Consider the following 6,905-nt stretch of genomic DNA (forward strand, 5'->3'; position numbering starts at 1 on the left):
TATGTTGCAGCAATCGATTGGGCTGAAAGGACAGGAGATCGCTTATACTCCACCAGGTTGTCGTTTCTTTGGCAGGCATTTTGAGTTGACCCTGAACTTGTCTTTCACTAAAGGACTGTACCTGTTGCATTGCACGAGGTGTTTTTCTCCCCGGGAGCACTTTGGGGACGAGCAGTCACGTGTGTAAACAGAATGATTTGGGGAAAGTTTTTAGAATTCTCACACTTCTTATCATACCCCAAAGCTGCTAATGCAGGAAACTAACCAAACTCTCACGAAAAGAAAAAGTATTCGGCAGCTGCACCCAGAAACCCAGGTCTCATCCAAATAAAACTCTCTAGAATGATAATAATAAATAGTCAACGAGCCTCAAAGTCTCTGGAACCAACCTCGCAAACTCGAGTTAACAGAGGGGATCAAACATCTGGCTGGCAACAAACGTTTAGGGAAACTTTTCTCTTCTTTTCCTCTCCTCTCCTTTCCTTTCTTTCATTCTCTCTTTTGCACTGAGACCCTTGCTCAGCGGAGACCCTGCACGCTGGCAATCTATTGAGGGAAACTCTGAGGGTGTTTTTTCTTACGCTAAAAGAAAAGGAGGACTTGTGGCACCTTAGAGACTAACAGATTTATTTGAGCATAAGCTTTCCTGAGCTACAGCTCACTTCATCGGATGCATCCGATGAAGTGAGCTGAAGCTCAGGAAAGCTTATGCTCAAATAAATTGGTTAGTCTCTAAGGTGCCACAAGTCCTCCTTTTCTTTTTGCGAATACAGACTAACACGGCTGCTACTCTGAAACTTTTCTTACGCTGTAATTCTTGGTTATATGTGTCTCATTTACAGTCATAACCCCCCTCTACAGGCACTTGAGGTTCAACTAGGAAATCTTTCTTACAAGCCCCAAGATCTTTCTTTATGCAGATCATGGAGCAGCATTAAACTGTCTGTAAATGTAGGCAGTGTGAAAAACAATCCGCGAGTTTAGCAGACGCAATATGTTCAAAGGCGTTATCAGCTATTATCTGTACACTCAGATCTAGAGCCCTTAAGTTTGAATTCTAACAGTTAATTTAATTCCGTGGGAAACACAGCTACCAAGCGGATCGTCTTGTTTTGTGTCCAAAACCCACGCTTTCTTCCTATTTAATGCAGATCCCGACACTGTTCGAGTAGAAAACAGTGCTCCGAAAAAGTCCGCACAACCAGTGTTGAAGGGTCCCAGGAAAAGAATAGGTCATTTCCAGCCCTGCCAATACAATCAAATAAAGCTCAAAAGCTCGAGTGCACAAAACATTATAGGCTAGAATAATATCCCTTCCTTTTGTCTTGCTTTTGAGGGTGGCTCTTTGACGTCTTTAAACGTGTCTAATGTCTTTGGGAAAGGGAATCTCTCCTCTTGTCGATTACAGTCAGGAGTACACGTGCTATGTTCTGCTTGTGTGTACTTTAAATCAGCCACTTACGGATAAGAAACGCTGAGATCATCTCCCCAGGGGCCTCCGTTAAAGTTAAAGAATAATTAAACAATGAGCAGAGTGGGGCTCGCTTTGCCACTGAGTTTAGCGTGGGTGAGAGGAGTTCAAATTCTGCACCCAGCAGTACCTGCCATGCTCCGAGCGCCGCTGCAGTGACGGGGCGCGGGGCAGTCCGTCTGGCGTGTAACCTGGAGCCAAAGAACTCGTCAAACTTTTTCAAGACACATGAATTATTCACTCAGCACAGGCAAAGAAAGATTTCACCCTCTCCTCGCCCAGCGTAGAAAGTTCCTGAACTGCTATTAATCTATTATGTACAGTTGAAAATGTGCCCGTGGCTATTGAAATATAAATTTACTAGCCGCCAGTGATATTCTTCTACAAACGCAGAGAAGTGTTCTCGGGGAAGTTACTAAAAATACCAGCACAGAGAAAGAAACGGGGGAGGGGCGGGAAACCGGATGGACTTGTTTACACAGAAGCCCAGCAAAATATTAGGTGTTTTCCCCCGTGAAAATGATCGTTTTGTTTTTTATTTCACAAGAAGCTGTGCAACCCGTCAGATCTAGCTTGCTCCTGAAGCAGAGGTGAACTCCTAACAACTAGATCTAAACTCTTCTAAGGCAAGCTGCTCTGCACCTATTCAAGTCAAGTGACGCCCCCCCCTTGATTCCCAAGGCACAGGATCAAATAATCGCAAATAGTCGCACACAGAAGAGACGATGCCATTGTACCCTAGAACTCACGGCAGAAATAGCTGCCGATCACTTCCATGCAGAGAAGTTTCTTTCAAATCCAAGAAGTGGGGGGTCATTTTCGATGCATCTCCGGCATATATAAAATGCCCTTTATACAGCTCGTCTGTTGTTATGATTGTCACACCAGGTCCGAGATATGTTTTGACGCACAGAGATAATGCTGGCCAGCCTGTCATCAGCATGTTCTACGAAACAAATGAAGCAGTGCTCCTTTCTGTTACTCATCTAGAAGTGGATTACCTGCAAAACCACCGCACCAACTCTCTCTGTTCTAGGGGGACCTTTTTGCTTTTTTTGGGGGGGGGGGGACTTTTCTCAAAGACTGCTCTTTCGTTGAACTCAAGGGGAGGAAACTCCTGCGGAGTGCCCCAGCAAAAGTCAATTTATGCGAGTGAAATAATAAAGGTGTCCCTTTTAACTGGGGTAAGCGCCTCACCTCTTGTTCTTCACATACGTCAAACAACTGGCATCTTCCAAAACTGCGCCTTTTACACCGACAGCCGTAATTAAATGCTGCTTATTAGGAATAAAAGTAGGGCTAGATGATTTTTGTTGGTTTTTTCCCCCCTTGTCCATTTGCAGTGTTTTCCTCCAGGGCAGATTAGACTATGACAGAGTGAGATAAGTGGTGATTTTGTCTCCTTTGATGACAGAATTGCTTTGTAAACAGAAGGAAAACCCAGTGCTGAGAGTAGCCATGCACCATTAGCGCCCTGCGCTACAATGGAGAGGACAGCATTTGTTGGCGGGGCGGGGGACTGCGGAAAAACCCAAATCCTGGGAATTCAGAGGACCATAAATCATTCTATCTACCTTCCCTCTATTTGCAGGCAAATGCATTCCACATCCTTTCTCCCTGGCTTGTTCTGTTTCTCCCTCACCTGCTGTGAACACAGGTACACCCAGAAACACGTTGTAAGGTGCTAAATGTGGATACCGCTGAATCGTCCCCAGATTCCGGTACCCACACTGGGCACCTTACCATTCGTCCAGTCGCGCCTACGACATTTGTATCCGTGTATTGGACCCTGATGATTATTTGTGTCCTTGATATGGTAACCAAAAAAAAAAAAATCCGGGTCTTCTAGCCCTGACAGGCCATCGGTGTTCACCCCTCCTCGGTCAACCTATTGCTCTGCCCGTGTATGTGTTCCGCCGGGCTCAAGGCATCTCCCCCCGCAAGTGCTTCAATGGGCGGTTGAGAGGAGCGATGTGTAGCACCGGGGTGCATAGGAGAGCAAGGCCTAGGGTGCTTTGGAGGAGAGAAGAGACTATACAAGGCAGAGGAGCATTAGGGACCCGGATGTGTAAAGCAGGGGGCTACTTGTGAAAAGTAGGAAAGAAGTCTCGATGCTGGGCACCACCTGGGTGCCTATGTAAAGCCGGGTGCGTTTATTGAGAGGGGTGGCCGCGGCTGGCACGAGTTCGAATCTGGGCTGTATCGTGAATACCTGCAGATGGGGCGTATTCGATGAGAATAAGGCTGGGGGGGGCGCATTTGTGGCGAGCACTGGGGCGATGTATAAGGTACTGTAATGGCGTGGTTGAGTCTAACTGGGGTGCTTTCGACCAGAAGTGAAAGATCCCAACGGGACAAAGTCTCTTACCTTTGCTGGGAACGTTTTGTTAAACGCCAGCGAGACACAGCTGGGAGGAGCGGGTAAAAGCGGGACAAAACTCTTTGCAAACAGGTCTCGGCAACTGGAGGAACAAATCTCCTTTAACTGGAGAGGCATAAAACAATAACTTGAAGGGGTGGCTTTGAAGGAGAGTGCAGTCTGGAACCCAGTGTGCCCTTGGGAAAGATGAGTACTGCTCAGATGACCCACTGCTGCCACTCATTTCTACCACTGGTTTTTCCCTTTCCATTTTATTTTTAAACAGTTTTGCATTGGCAGAATCCTGCCTTTAGCTGGGGGTTGTAATTAATTTCTGCTGCCCTGCTAATTGCTGTAATTTGAACCTTACTGTATAACCTTTGCGAGCGCTTGAAGATCTAGTGTGAATCGCACATTTCATGGCTCATTGATCATCACTCACAGACCCTCCTCCGCCCGGCAGCAACAGGTCTCTGAAGTTAAGGTGAGGTCTGGAGCAGGCGTTTGGGTTAGTTCTGGAGTAGGTTTAAAACTGGGACGAGGGCTAGAGTCAAAGGCGGCGTTCGGGCTGGAGCAGGAGTTGGGGTTACAGCTGGATCTGGGGATGAAATTAGCTCTGGATCTGATCAGAGCTATGGAGCAAGATTAGCCTTACAAAAGGGAGCTTTTGAATTAGGAGTGCTTTATGGAAGGATGGCAGGGGGGCTGGGTTTGAAGATGGAGCTAGCCTAGGGCAGAACTAGAAGGCGATGATAGGGCAAAACTGGGTCTGAAATTAGGGCAGGATCTAGGATTAAGGCCGTGCCACCCTTTGTCTGTTTTCTCACTTTCTTCATCAGGGACTGTATATTATTACGGGTTATACCGCGATAAGCACAACAGTGCCATAGATCTTGGCTGAGGCCCATAGACTTTAATGTAATACAAATCAATAATTATATAATAGGCCGCTGTTTATTTACAGATAGTTGGGCCGGAGTGGCTCCTTCCCAAATTTCGCGGGCAGGACAGGAGCACCCTGCGGGCCCTGGGCAGTGTTGGAATCTCTGTGTTACCTGAAACCTCCTTTAGGCCTAAATCAAACCGGACAATTCCCAAAGGGGGTAACTCTAGAAGAGATTCCGGTCCCCTAGGAGAGACTGGTTTCTCGACGCAGTTTAGCAGAGAGCTTTTGAAATGAAGGAGGAGAGGCCCAGAACCAGCACCTTACTGCATGCAAGAAAACTATCCAGTCTCTGTCAAGTCGCCTCTGTTCTGGAAAAGAAATGCAACCCAACAGCAACCTCTTTAGAATCAGCAAGAATTGCTAGACGGCCATATCTCCCTAGTATTCCTTTCCTATACAGACAGTTACACTGGAGAGTAGCTCTTATCCTACGTGAAGGCAGTTGCTGAAATGGCGTATTTTTCTCATCTTCTGTTGCAGGCGCTCCCCATAGTCTCAAATCCAAGTATTATTACAATCCTGAGCTAGACACATATTTAATAATATCCTGGGTAACAATTCTAGTAGTTACACCACCTCACAGCATGCTACAAGTGCTATAGAGCAAATGGGGGGAGGCCACCCCTGAGAAATAGTGCACTTGTAAAAAGACAAGGAGGACTTGTGGCCCCGTAGAGACTAACACATTTATTTGAGCATAAGCTTTCATGAGCTACAGCTCACTCACGAAAGCTTATGCTCAAATAAATGTGTTAGTCTCTACGGGGCCACAAGTCCTCCTTGTCTTTTTGAGGATACAGGCTAACACAGCTGCTACTCTGAAACCTGCACTTGAAAGTTTTTTTTTTTTGAGAACAGTCAGTCCTTCCCCCGCCCCCACTGTTGATATTAACTGTATGAATCATAGAATCATAGACTATCAGGGTTGGAAGGGACCTCAGGAGGTCATCTAGTCCAACCCCCTGCTCAAAGCAGGACCGATCCCCAATTAAATCATGCTGAATATATTCAGAGCATCCCATCTCTTTACAGGCCTCCAACTGTCACACCCTTGCGAAAAGAAGCCACTTTTTCTCCTGTTTGAAATGCTAATGGGTTTTAATAATTATACAAATATAAACAGATTCTATTTTCTGGCTGTGGTGTATACAACATTCCACAAAGCTTTTGTAAAACAGAAGCGTTTCAATCAAAGGCACGCTGGACAAAGTAGCCCAAGAAATGTGTCACTGAAATCTTGCCCTTGAACCAATTTTTGTAAAAAAAACCACAACCAAAAACACTAGTTCAGCTACTTTAAAAATGCATGAGCGTCGAAATTAATGGAAAGATTCTAAACAGTTTCAAAGTTAATTAAAAAAAATAACAGCAGGCCTAATTTTTTAAAGTCACTCACCTTTATAGAATTAAAAGACTACACACAATTTTTAAGATATAGGGCCAAATGCTGGTGCCTTTACTCAATGAAGTAGCTCCATTGACTTCAATGGCAATACTCGTGTGAGTCAGGCTAGAGGGTCTTGATCCTGGATCAATTTCAAGTATGAATGTGTCAGAGAGAGAGAGAGAGAATATTCATTTGTAAATTTCCCATCATTGTTAACTGCTTTCCGCAATATAGCATTTAGATGACCTTTAGCACAGATTTGAATGTCGTCTTGGAAGACGATCTCGATCGATTTGCTCTTTGTTTATCCACAGTAACCCCTTTAGCAGTTAAGACCTATATTCTGTCCTCTTCAGCAAACCAATGCCTCAAAAGGCTTGTTATTTTTACACAGATTTGTATATATGCTCGTATATGCAACAGCACGCTAAAGAAACCTCGAGACTTCTTCTAAAGCCTCTAGCCTAATTATTAGGAAAAGTAAAGCAACCCCACCACCATTACTGTATACCTGCTATAACAAAAATAATCTGCGGTATGAATGTCAACTGATCAAACAAGCTGAGCTCTTCCTTTAAAAATCTTACCGCGGGGAAAAGGGAGGAGGAGGAGGCAAAGTTACAAATATATATATATATAATATATATACAACGTAGTTAGCATTAAGGAGACCGAGATGTGTCCCTGATCCGGACACTAGTCAAGAGGTGAACCAAAAAGGCAAATCCATTTCAGTGACAAT

The sequence above is a fragment of the Caretta caretta genome, chromosome 2 (assembly GCF_965140235.1).
Source record: "Caretta caretta isolate rCarCar2 chromosome 2, rCarCar1.hap1, whole genome shotgun sequence".
In the NCBI taxonomy this organism is placed as follows: Eukaryota; Metazoa; Chordata; order Testudines; family Cheloniidae; genus Caretta; species Caretta caretta.